Raw genomic sequence first — 13,592 nt, 5'->3', positions numbered from 1 at the left:
TGGCACAAAAGTTTTACGGCCATCCACTATTCACGAGCTTCACGAGCCATAAAGCAGCCGTTCGCCTTCAATCTCACTGAAACATTTTTGTTTATTCGGTAACATGCCAGGCGGTCAAAATCTGTAAGGTGAGGCCACCTCACCTAACTCTCCGAATGTCCCGGGGAACACATGAAAAATGAATTAGTTGTGCTACATCATGCCGTGAGTTCGTCCGTGGGTGAGTTGCACTGCCCCGTGGCTTCTTTGGGCGTCGTCTGTTACCTCAAGGAATGCACACCCAAGAATGTCCGGGGGATCATTAACCTCTCTCTGGACACCGCAGCAAGGCAGCATTTCTTCATCTTGCGCTCGCGAGCGCAGAAATGGGCCGCGCCGTGATGTGCGCTCCGGGAGGCATGTTTGGCAAATTAGGAAACGTTCCCAGACGGCCGAGCCCGGCGCGGAACGGAGCGGGTTGACGAGCGGATTACAAACTGCTTATTACGTCGTTAGCATGAAAAAGCGAAAGCAGCCAAACGCACCGCCGGGCGCACGGTACACGCTGTTTACGCTCCGTCGTCGTCGTCGCCGTCGCCGGCGTACTCTTAAGGACACGTGCAATCAGGACCTAATCTCTCCCAAAAGGATGCCACGCGGCGTCCACGGTGGGCTGAAGTGGATAAATAAAACATAACGGGAACATACCGTCGTAACGGACGGTGCGGGAAAAATAAAACGATGTAAGGAACCCGGCACGGTTGTGTCTGTGCCAACTTCCTTTGATGAGAGAGTGTTCTTGGCATGCATTAGCCGGGGCCTTGGCAGGCGGCCGGGCAGGGAAAGGACATTTAGAAGCCGAGCCAGGGCGCCGGGGACAGATGTGGAGATAATTATTACGAGGCCGACAATGGCGTTTTTGCGAAATTCAGGCATCCATCTTCGGGCTGACGCTGGTCGCCTGTCCACCTATTAGGGTGGCCAGATGAAGCTATTTTAAAGAACAGAACTGGCGTAAAAACCACACTGTTACAGAGATCAACAGAGAACATTATCCTTGTAGCAGCCCAAGACCGCACAAATTGTATAGGAAAATTCAGAGTTTACTTCAACGCTCGGTGCAGCCGTTCGCCGATTTTGAAGCCATCCTATTCATGTGAGCAATCGCTCGCAACGCTATTTCGGTAATTTGATGAGCATAATCAGTTGCGACACAGCGCCCACATTCTGCCGGGCGTGGGAAGAGTGGAGCGGAAAGATTTAATTAAGGAGCAGGACGAAACAGGCCGTACTCGTCCTAATGGCAACACCCCGTGGCCCCGTGGTGAAGTTGTTTAAATTTTTGGCAAAGTAAATTCCCGACCCCGGGTTGAGATGCACTTAAAATAATTTAGACGGACGGACACAGTGCTCCGGCTGCGGCTGAAGCGAGCAAGCGAACGTAACCCATTAAAGGCTGGTTCATCGGTGGGCCAAGCGGCCTCAGCCGGCCCAGGGAACATGTCAGCGATAATAATAAAATAACGGCGGACGAAATTACATTAAAAGTTGGGCATAAAAACTGACGTAAGCAAACATTGGATTCGTTTTGCTGAAAACCTTACGGAAAGTTGAAGCGCAAATCCGGAGTCCGGGAACCGTTGACTCACCTGAAACAGAGGAAAGAGAACGAGCATTAGCATTCGCGTACGTGAGCAACATATTTATGAACGAAGCGGCAAAAGCGTGTTTATCACAAACTCAATGTTAAGGACAAATAATTGATTTCAAATATTGGCTCATCACCAAAGGAGTACCCCCTACTGTGCAATAGATTTTAATTCCCCGCACACGGCCCGGGCCGGGCACATGGAATGAATATTTCATCAAAAACAGTTGGGCAAAAAGTAGCAAAGTTTGGCGGAACGCGATGAAAAATGAAAGGTGACGGGCTCCGGTACTTTCGCGGCCGAACACGTCAAATCTCATTAAATACCCACCCCGACGGGGCCACGGTTTTCTTTCATTTATCTCTTTTACGGGGGCCCTCCTCCCTTTGCCTTTTTGATTTCGATTTCATTCCGTGCGCCCTCGCCGAGAACTCGCAACCGGTTTTTAATGTTACCCCATAGGGAACGCGCGCACACATATGTAGGGTGAGCGCCCTCAACGGGGGCCAGGAAACACGCGGGAAAAGGTAAACGCATTTATCTTTCTCCGTTGCAGCAGTTATAACGAAGGGCCCGCGCCGTGAGTTTCTTGTGCTTCCCCGGCGCTCGACTACTGCCGGGGTGACCGTCGACCTAATCAACCCTTAAACGGAACACATCAACTTTAATTCCACATTCCCTGCACGCACATTCCGCAAACGTCCCTGGCGGGCTTCATTTCCATGCGCGCCACTCGGTTTCGGTTGCTTCGCATCGGGCATCCTTGGAGTACGCAAAAAGGGGTTCCCCGGTGCCGATGCTGCTGCTGCCATCTGGCCCGGGTGTTGTTGGATGGAGGAGTTTTTATTAAAAACCATTCCGATTCGCGCGCTCCGACTTTGCTGCGCCCGACGTATCCCGGCGCACTCTGTCATTATTAGCGCCAAGTGTGCGAAAGAACACCGACAACAGCGGGTTCCATTCGTACGCATTCTGCCGGAAACCCCGGTTCGGTCGGTGGGTCGGTCGGCGACTCCCTCCCGGGGGAAATCTACTTCAAAATCGAACATCGTTGGCGTGCTGGCGATGCGCTCTGATCGTGTTATTTGCTCTTCCGACGTCCGACGACGCAACAAGAAGATGATGCTGCACTCCGGCTGTGTAGGGCATGCGGCGAAAGGAACCCTCTTTTCTGAGCGCTAATCTCATTAAGCTCGCCGGAATGATTATGATCCCGATTCAGGTTTTTTGTCTCGGGTGAGGGCCTCGGGTCGGTCCTTGAAGTCAAGGATGGGGCGACCATCAGCGACTTCAAACAAACAAACGGCAACACTGATTGTAACGAGATTAGAACGAGATCATAAATACGGAGCAACGGAGCACGCGAATCAAAGACTGCGGCGGATGGCGGCTTCTTAGCATGTGTCAAAAAATCAATCACAGCCATCAGCGGAAATCGGCCTCAGCTGCGTGGAAAAATCAACAGAAACGGTATCACCAAATAAGGGCAATTCGGGACACGACATTCCAGCAGCGGTCCCGACGGTCCTGATCCTTGACGTAGCGCACTGAACCTTGCCGTGTAGCCGTTTAGCTAATTTCGCATTTATCTTCCTGAGCGGGCGAATCGATCGACGCCATCACGCTTCCCGGTGAGTGAAATCAAATATCACTAAAACGATGCCCACTTTCATCGTCCACCGTCGACGCGCCATCAGCGTCGTTTACAGCAGCGCCGCGTGATACATTTTGCCATCCTGTTTGCTTCGTTCGCTGAGTGTAAATATTTTGAGTCATCTTTTATTTATGGAGCGCGTAAGCAAACACGCAAACGGCATAATGCCACTTAAGACGGGGCGTACTTCAAACGGACGGCCACAGGACCCGCAAGCCCATGCAATAGAGAGAGACAGAGTTTCCTTCGGTCGATGCTTTAAGAAAGCGCCCGGATGTCCTTCGCGTGTTTTCCGCCGACTCGGTGGGTGAAAGCGTTTGAGAGCAGTGAGCGCTATTAGAGGTTCGTCAGGATGCCTGGCACCCGCCGAGGAGGACGTCAGCTCCCACCCCATGTACAGGATCTTTAACATTTCGTTTTCAATAATCCACACTTCTCTCGCCAGGACGCATTATGTTTGTTGCGTCTCGAATTTCGCTTCCTGTACGAATAACGCAACATACTTTTTTATGCTGCGCCATCGGCGAATGGCCAGTTCGCATCGTTTCACGCACAATGAACACATCATATTTTCTCGCCAACATTGGCCGCGGTCTCGGCGTCGGCCCCGGGCATCAACATAAAGATGGTGAGGACTCCGGAATAACAAATTTTTGCCGACGGGGGCGAGATCGAGTGGGAGGAAAATTGGCCTCCTCCTACGCTGTCGGTCATAACCGCCCACCACCGCCCGTCGACGGTTTCGTAAACCGTTTTGTGGTCTTCCGGCGCGCGGGGGCCCTGCGGCGAAATCCGAGCTGCCACATCCCAGTTCATCAGCGTCAGCTCTCGAGCGATTTCTTGATCTCTCTACACCGAGCCGAGGGGACGAGCCGGCAACATACACATTAGCCGACGGGAAATGATTTTTTTCCCCGGGCCTCCGAATTTCCCAACGGAACTCCGGCGCTCAGGGTGGGTAGCGCCGGAGCGGCCCCCGCCGCCTTGTTGCTAATTTAAATTCTATCTAAATATTATTCTATTATTCCGACCGAAATGCCCCTCAGAGGCGCCTCAGACACTCAGTATCAGTTGTCTTACATCTGTTCCGGCTACACGGGGCAACTCCTGATGGTACAAGGGGGCCGGGGGCCGGGACAATCACGACCGTCAGAGGAGGAGGAAAACCGATCTTTCCGCATTTTGGTTTTGGGTTTTTTTTGGGCGAATTTTCCTCGGCGCCCGGCGACCTGCGGATGAGATTTCCCTATGTCAGCATTTTGTGACAGATGATAAATAGACTTCAGCAACGGGCACCTAGCACTGGTCCCGCAGGACACACCGGATGCCGGTGAGATAGGCAGCGGCAAGACAGCAACATTTCCGTTTCGTCTGCAGACACAGGACACCACAGGGCTCACCCGGACATAGCGGGCTCTTATGCCCCGGGGGTGGGCCCCCGAAAGCCCCGAGTCGGATGACGGCCAAACACAGCAACATTGGCATATCTCACTTCCGGTCGCCGGTTTCACTCGCATGAAACCGCATCCACACCGCCGCCGGGGAGAACTTTGGGGCCACAGAGTTGGGGAAGCGAAGTTTGGTCACACCTAGCTAGCAGGGACAGTAGAGTCCTGCTGCGGTCCTCAACGCCACTCCACGAGCGAATGCGACGAAAATTGTTTATAAATTCACACTTCAAAAACTGATGACTGTGCACGATACGAGATTGTTTTACTGCCCGGGACAGGCACAAGGACTATCTCTCTCTTGCGCGCGCGAGAGAGAGAGAGAGATAGGGATAGTATTACCGCAAAAGATTGTAGGGCCGGCCCCAAACACCCAAATAGCTTCATTATCCCCGGTCACGGGGACCTGTCTGCCGAGTTTTGTTGGCCGCTGCGCGCTGTTTACGAAAATGATTTTCTTCGGACGACTTCCTGTAATGGGAGCGGCGCAGATAAGCGGTTTAGATTCGCCATTTAATGGAGTTAATTTCCCATGTTTTCCGTCCGTTTATGAAGCTAGTTCAGACTCAGCAGTTTTCCGGCCAGGCCCTCGGGGGAGGGGTCATGCTTATCGTTTTATCATGTCACACATTCCGCATTCCGACCGAAGAAATAAATGGGCGATTGAGTTTGTGCGAAATTTAGAATACTTTCCGAAAATGAAGCGCCCTTCCTTCGGTGGCATTATTTATGTGATCGCGGCGGAGGGCATACCGTAATTGGAATTGAAATCGGAGCAAATCAACGCACGTTTCCCCCTTCGGTGCGCGCTTCGAGTGATCGATTCGTGACGTGGCCGCCGATGGCGTCCCAGCTGTCATATTTTCCAACAACATTTTCGTAACTATAACAAAACATTTAACCAGGAGCGGGGCGAAAAAAATGGGCACCCCAAACCCCGGGGCGACCCATAAAAAACCACTCGACTTCAGTTCCCGACGACGCAGGCAGCACACAGTAACGCTCGCCGTGGCGCAATGGCGTGTGGTGAATGTTTCGATAGGCGGCGCGTTTTTTTTCTTTCTCTCCGAGTTCCGGTGCGGTGGAAAAGGAAAACTGTCGACATCGATGAAGTAAGCGCGGCAACACGCACAGCGTCGGGAACACCCGAAACCAATCTGCGGCCCCTTCGTAACAGGCGTAATAGTGGAAAACCTCATTTCCGACTGCCATTCTTCATTATTCGGATATCTATATTTTCCATTTCACGATTTCGATCTCTGGTGGTGGCGAGTGGCGCGGGTGCCCTTTTTTGAGCATGCTCTCTCGGGTGAGGTTGCGAATTGACACTACTCACTGGCGGTGTCTCGCGGTGGCAAATAAATCATAAAAACCCTCCCGCGGAGGGTTCCGCATATTGTGTAGATTAAATTTTTTTCAAACTGATACAGATGGCCAATCAACGGTTTCACGGATTTTAGCATATTTATGTATCATAGTTACAATGCTAAGGGCCATTCTGAAACCCCTAGCAAGCTGACTCCCTTGGAAAGGATTCCTTAAAAATTGTTTTGAAAATCGATTTGGAATTTGGTTTTGGTCAATGTTTTGTTCCAAAATTAATATAACCTCATCTTTCTATTCCATTTGTTCGATGCGCTTATATATATTTTCGGGTTTCTTTCGAGCGAACGAATCATGTTGATGGTTCGTCTTCATTAAAACCAAATTAGAGCCACCAAAGACCGTTGCTGGCCTAATCGAAAAAAAATTGGAACCAAAAAGCTTGCAGATGTTGTTGCTGCGCGTAAAACAGATGAATGAATAATTATGCCCTAGTCGCGAGCTAAAGTACATCCCCTAACGCAAGAGCGAGCCACCGGAATGAGTCAGTGTTGGTTTTTTCTTCTAAATTATGCTGATTTTCCATTCACTCACTGTGCGCGCTGTGCGATCGTGTTTTGCCAGACGTCAGATCAATCAAACGCTCTCGGTTCTGCCTCTGTCCGCTCAAAACTTTGAGCCATATTTCATTCTTTCTTTCCGCCCAAAAACCGGAACTGCGGCACAAGGCGATGTGTCAACCGATTTTCCGTGGAAAACATGGGTTTTGATTCTCCGAAGAGGGTCGCGCTCGGGGCCCTCGCTGGGTGAGAGCAAGTTTTTCCGGCCAACTTTTCACCGCACTGCCGCAGAGAAAATTCGCAATCGTTGCGGTTGTCTTGCAGAACAACCCCGCTCTCGCTGGCCCTGGCCCTTTTGCCCGACCCTTTTTCCCGACCGGTGATTATGATGAGCCAACCAAACAACAAATGAATGCGCCTGGGAGAGCCGCAAGCATTTGGTGCTGTCTGCTGCTGCTCCTGCCACTGATAACTACCAACACCGCGCACTGGCCGCGGGGCAGGACATCCAGCCTGCGGTTGGACCTTTTCCACATCGCGCTGAAGGGTTCGGGTGGTTTTTTGTGCACATTAAAAATAAGAAAAGACGACCCACCCGAAACAGGGGTACAGGCGGGGTTTGGGTTGACATCAATCGGCTCGGATCAATACGACGACAAGCGCCAATCTACCGGACACGCCGGTCCCATGGCCGTGTAGAAGAAGATGGAAGAACGGTGGAAAAGCGCCACGAGCGAAAGGAAGACCCACTCGCCGCCTCGGACGATTCCCGGTGGGTGGATCCGCATTTTCCGGCCCTTTCTCGATCAATTTACATCGGTCCACGTGCGGTCCGGTTCCGGCGCCGGGTTGCCCCGCAGCGATTGAGTTCCGGAGTGGTCTCCGTAGTCCAGTGGTCCGCTGCTGCGGATGACACACTCTCTGCCCTCTCTCCCGCCGTGGCGTGCTCATCTGTTCCTTCGTTTTCATTTTCACGCCCACGGCAATCCATCCTTTCAACCTGCGTTCAGGAACACCGTTCGGCTCGAATCGTTCGGGAAAATATGAACCAAAAAAACGAGGTATGGTGGTTTGGTTTCTGTCCGTGAAAGGGGATGATGTAGCTCCGTGCTACGGGGACGACCGCACGCAAATCTGTCCACCGCCGCTGCCGATGATGAGTTGCTGATTTTGGTGAGTGAGTGTGAAAATTGGGGACCACAAAAAAGTGGCGCAAATTGAAATGAAAGATAAAACATTCTACACTCAATCAGGACATCCGCCGTGTCATGTCATCGATATAAATCGTGGAAATACAGAGGACGGCATGCGGCATGTCCATTTTGCGTCAAACAAATTGATGGAAAAATATGTATCGAAAATGCTGAATAACTGTGCAAATGTTTGAATCAGAGCGCAATGATTGACGCACTAAGGGATGCTAAGCGACTAAGATCCCCACAAATCGGGCCCTTATCGGAAAGACCGTAAATTAGAAGCTTTTTATCGCAAAAACTGAGAACACGCTAACGAAGCAATCCCAAAGTAAATTTAGCCCGCACAACCGGAGAGGTTGAACCCACTTACAGCAAAAAAACGGTGCCTCTAATAAAATCTGTAAATTACGAACCGTCCCGGAACCGGTTGCCATTGCCGTACCAAACCGCGCCCCATCCGAAAACGGATACGCCTTGGGCCGAGATACGAAATAAATTCGGAATTCGAAGCAAAACTGTGTCCACAGAAATCAAGCCACCGGAACAATCGCTACGTTAACGCTTTTTTCGGCACACGGGACAAGGACCTCTAACGAACGAACTGCTCTGTTGCTGCTGCTGTCCCTCCTCGGAAGGACTCCGGAAACCGGACGAATGGTGCTCGTGTAAAAACTTCTGCCACCTGTCCACACCGGATGCGGCCCCGCGCAGTAGCAGGCCGAAGCGGGGAGGAAGCGGCACGGCTAGTTGTTTCCTGAACTGAACACAACAATCCCCGCTCTTTTGTTTGCACTCATTAGACGAGATATCGTAGGAAAAGTTTCCCGTGCCGCCAAAGCCGGGAGAAAAACCCGGAAACCCGGATGTTGCCGGTGGCAAAGCTAACCGATTGTGCGCTGCTGCTCCTGGCCGCCATCGGCACGCGGACCTGCACCGGAGGATGAAGTCAGTCACTCCACGGAGGCCGGATGGAAACGTTTGTGGCAGCGAGATGTGTGCTAACGATTCCATAGGACACGGCCCAGGACACATCGATTTAAATGGCTCTTTTGGGAGTGGGCCCGATCATCGGGGGATCGGCTCGGAATCGTAAATCATAAATGGTAATTAAATTTTGCCAATCATCAATAACGGCCGGCCTGGGCGGGGGTTGTTACGGCATTCCCCGGTAGTCCCCGTAGTAGTTGCCAGTAATTTATTTATTTCTTTCACTACAACACACGGCATGGCACCGTTGGCTAGCTCGCTCGGGGAAGGATATCGGGACACACGCTCAGTGGCATCGGAATAAAAGGACGAGATATTCCGCTCACGCCCAAACGGCCGGGTAAACAATTTGCAAAGCGATCTGGGACGCCCGGGCAATAGTAACAGGCCGGCAGCAACATGCTGGCACCCGATACGTCCGATGGTGCGCAGCGATTGAATGTTGATGGTCGGCTATCAGCATCATCGTCGTCTTTGCTCGGATCGCAAATAAATGTAGGTATTGAGTTGGCTCCGGAAGGATAAGTACTTTCAGTGGATAAGCTCCCCCGTGTCTCCCTCTCACATGTTGGAGCCAGCGCAGATTGGCCCACAGCTCATCAGCATGCACGGCAGACGCAGGCCGCCGGACGAAAGAAAAACCCCGTCACCATCGATCCCGTATCGATTTTCCGGTTGAAATTACAGACAAACAGTCACACTAACCAGTAGACAAACAGTGGCCCTCCCCGGGGGCATTCACGGACGATGGACGATTTGTCTAGAGCAATGTTTAACACACACATACACACGCGCGCGCCGAGTCAATCAATTTGAGCCCCGCAAAACGGACGAAAGTCCGTCCGAAATTCCATCACCCAAAAATCGGTTCGCTTCGGTCGAGCCACCAAATGGCCGACGATCGACATCATCAACCGTAGTCTCGTCGCAGTGGCAGTGGGTCGGAGTGTCGTGATTTGTGCCGGGAGTTGTTGGGAGGTGCGAAAATTGGAAAATGAATGTGGTATCAGCTCGGGGGACGAGACAAACCCTAAAAACACGCCGAAAAGAGATCTCAATCATCGGTTCGTCGAGGCGACAGACAACGGCAAAAAGTGGTCGCACTTCCAACGGATCTTTCCCGGTGGTGGTCCCGGGGGCTGTAATTCGGAGCAAATCTTCAGATCGTCTCCGATTTGCTGGACCCGGCGCCGGAGAAGTTAATGCCGGGCTATCACGCCAAACATTACACGGAGAGAAAAAAAGAGAAAGCGGAAAATCGTCTCCCGCTGAGTGGGAAATCTTCTTCACCGACGACGACGCAGTTTGTTGCGTGAAAAACACGTTTCACACGCCACACGCTGTGGGCGATGAATGAAGTTACCCCCCGGAAAGGCAGCCCCTGCACACATACACTGGCCACGCGGTACCAATAAACCTAGCGTGTGATGATGGGCAGCAAAACCCCGGATATCCTGGATCTGGACGCGCTCGAGAAGAACGAGAAAAGTGTGTTACGGAAAAAAGGCAATATTCAATATCTTTTGCGTGCCCAAGTTGCTGGTTGGCCAGTGTGCCGCGAAGGGAGGAAGAACACGGTGGTGGGCTGCGGTTCCACCAAATAGCTGGCCGAAGGCCGACGATGGTGCGGTGCGGTGGTCTATTATAGCATTCTGGTGGTGAAGTGTTGGATCGCCACAAGGACCATGAGTCCTGCCGGGCGCCCAGCAGGCCTCCCGGGATCCGTGGGAAACATCTTTCTTCCAGAGTAGGCAGCACCGTTTAGGTCGGTTTGATAATGTTATCGATGTTGAGTCATTTATAAGCTCAAGTAATCAATAGAGATTCATGCGTCTGCCATTAAGAGAGGTGCTCGATGAGGTGCGATGCCGAGGAGCTCGAATAGAACGAACGTCGGATGTCAAGGACATTGACTCCTAACTACAGCTCACGATCAAGTGCCCCTAGTTAAATAGACTATTCTTGATTGTTGAGCCCATCTGAGAGGTTAAACAAATAAATAGATCATAAGGCTCGCGTTTGCACTGACTTCTGTTAAGGTAACGAGTAACCATAAGAGGACTTCCTCATGTTTCACAACCCACTAGAGGTTGGCGTAAAAAAATGACTGATTCTTTGAGCCAACGATTTGTGCTTAATCCCTCACCACAAGCCGACTGGATGTCGGCTCGTTTGGCAGAAGACTGCACTCTGCAAAACGAGCCCCCCAAAAAAAGGAACGGAAGGCTCGAGACGACAGTCAATTGACTCGCCAACACAGCGAAGCCATTCAAAAGTTAATCGTTTACAAAGCCCCATCTGCGCCAATTACAAGCTCGCCCGGTGCGGTGGCGAGATCCTGCCGAGAACACACCCGGGACCATCGAATCAACAAGCCGTCATCCACCGTTCCACCGTTTTTACCGTCCCGGAAAATATGTCTAATACGAGTGCGCCAGCCCTTTGGTGGCTTTTTTGGGCCAGCGATCCTATTTAGGATCCCGGGAAGCCTCGTCATCGTCGTGGTCCTGTTTTGGCGTCACAGCCCCGAATCGAAAGCGAATCGCGCGGTGCGCATCGATAAAGGATTTAAAGCTTTCCACGGGCCGCGCGGATGGAGGTAAAAGGGCGCCACTGGGTACGACAGAGCTCTCCAAAATCGGATACTCGGAGGACCGCGAACGGGAGAACATATTTCACCCGTTGATGGGTTTCACTTCCCAAGCGCCCCGGCCCAAAACCTCTACAATGGCTTAAAATGCGCTGAAGAGGAGCGTAGCGAGAAAAAATGGCGTTGGCGATGACGGGTGCGCACCGGTCCTTGTGACAGACCCGTGGATGCCCGGGGCTGAAAAATAGTTCGTTCGGATTTTAAATCATCGTCCGCCGGGGAGCGTATTTGTTGCGCTTCCTCTAAGCCACCGCCTGTCTGTCGGTGTCTGTCGGGCGCCTTGCGGATGATTTTGACGACGCAGACACAGAGAGAGAGGGAGAGAGAGAGAAAAAGAGAGAGTGCACAGCATAGATTTGCTTTTTGGATTAATGTTTCGGCTTCGGCAACGATGGATTCGGGATTTCGGTGGTTCCATGGACCCATTTTCTACGCCATTTCGTTTCGGGGTGACACGACGATGTTTTACATACTGGAACCCCTTTCCCGATGCTCCGATCTCTGTTTTTTTTCTCCCTTTTGCCTTCCCCGCGGTTTGATGCCACTTATCGCCTCGGTCCTGATCTAATCTCCTTCGGCTTTTATTGATGAAAAATGAGCAAACATCCTCTCCAAGGGGGCTCGGCGGCTCGGTGTTTCCGTGGTGCGCGCGATAGCATTTCCACGGGAGAGTCAATTTCCCTTTTGTGAAGTGAAAATACACACGGCGGGGCATGGGGCGCCGAGAGGATGATGATATGTGGTGCCAAAACCAAACTTTCGAGACAGTGTCGACAGTCTACTGTACGGCGCGAAGGGAACGGGTAATGTGGGCGTTTACTGGTGGTACGGCCATGCCCCGCGTGCCAATCCGATGCAAGGGCTGGTATTCAATTTTCTCCCCTACCGCGATACCGGAATCCGGCGGATCTTGGGAGAAAGGGACTTTTCCAACACGCCCGGAGGCTGTGTATCGATTAACGGGTGCGGACTGCGGGAATTTGCAGAAGGCATTAAATATGTTGCCCGACTTAAGGCGGAAAATCTGTTTGACTTTTCACTACACTATGGCTTTAATGTTTGTGTCTGTGTGGTGTGGGGCTTTTGCACGGATTTTCCGACAACCCATCGGCAACATTATTTGCGTTTGAAAAATTGTTATTTGTAGCCCGAACTCAGAATTTATGCGTTTCTGAGACAAAATGAAAAGGCTTTGGCGCTATGGCGTTTAAGACAAACGGCCTCAACCGGAAACATTGGCTGCGGATGAGTTGCTGTGGGCGATGACGCATAGCGGAATGGCCTTCCCTGTACCGTCGTCGTCACTACAGCAGCGAGAACATGGCCATGACCGGCCGGCTCTGAGGAGGGCCCAATCATTAATCACAAATTCCCACCGGGCGTGTTTTGGAGGGCAAACCGGAACGGCCATAATTTGGCCAATCCCGCAAGCGCATTCGATTTTGCGCGCGTTGCGAAGTGAGCAATAAAATAATGTTGATTGGCTCCTAGCACCGTCACCCGGAGACGGTAATTTACTTCGGGGCCGGGTACCAAAATGATACACAACTGACGGCTGCACTTGACCGGCGTGCAGCGAGAGAGAAAGAGCATAATTTGCCCCATTACAGCTTCAACTTTCACGAGCGAGCCGATCACGCCGTTTCGTGACGCACGGGCCGACACTCGAAAAATGTACCCAAAACATGCCGGCACGTCCGGTAATTTAAATTTTTCCAGCTTCCCAACACCGCGCCATTCTCGGGGCCCATGGTTCGGTGGTGGAAATTGAAGCCACCGGAACCCTTCCGACCGACGACCGAGGCACCGATAAGTTGTCCGACCCTTTGCGCACCGGCCAAAGAGTGGTGAAGACGAAGACGACGGTCTTCCTGGCAGGCAGCGTGTCGCGCGGTCGCTCAGCGAAAACAATAACAATAATCATAAATCTAATTTATCGTCGCCATTTTCACGCTTTGCTACAACAATTTCCTTTTTCTTCGTCGTAGCCGCCGGAAAAATTTGGACACTACGCGTCGCCTTTCGCGCTCAACTCTTTTGGCTCCGCGAGCGACACTTTCCCGGTGCAGTCGAGGAGGATCCCGGTGGAGTGACCCGCTGTGTTCCCGTGGGGCACGTCTCTGCCGGCTGCCTTTTAGGAGATGAA

At 51.9% G+C, this 13,592-nt stretch overlaps 1 protein-coding gene across 1 annotated transcript in view; it reads right to left on the bottom strand.

Annotated features, from left to right (window-relative positions):
- LOC131215899 (semaphorin-2A-like) overlaps positions 1-13,592 on the bottom strand; it is a 153,900-nt gene that overhangs the window by 52,718 nt on the left and 87,590 nt on the right. The gene's annotated exons all lie outside the window — the stretch shown is intronic.

Source organism: Anopheles bellator, chromosome 1 (assembly GCF_943735745.2).
Source record: "Anopheles bellator chromosome 1, idAnoBellAS_SP24_06.2, whole genome shotgun sequence".
NCBI classification, from domain to species: Eukaryota; Metazoa; Arthropoda; class Insecta; order Diptera; family Culicidae; genus Anopheles; species Anopheles bellator.
The sequence above is the reverse complement of the archived record's forward strand: the minus strand, read 5'-3'. Positions and strand labels throughout refer to the sequence as shown.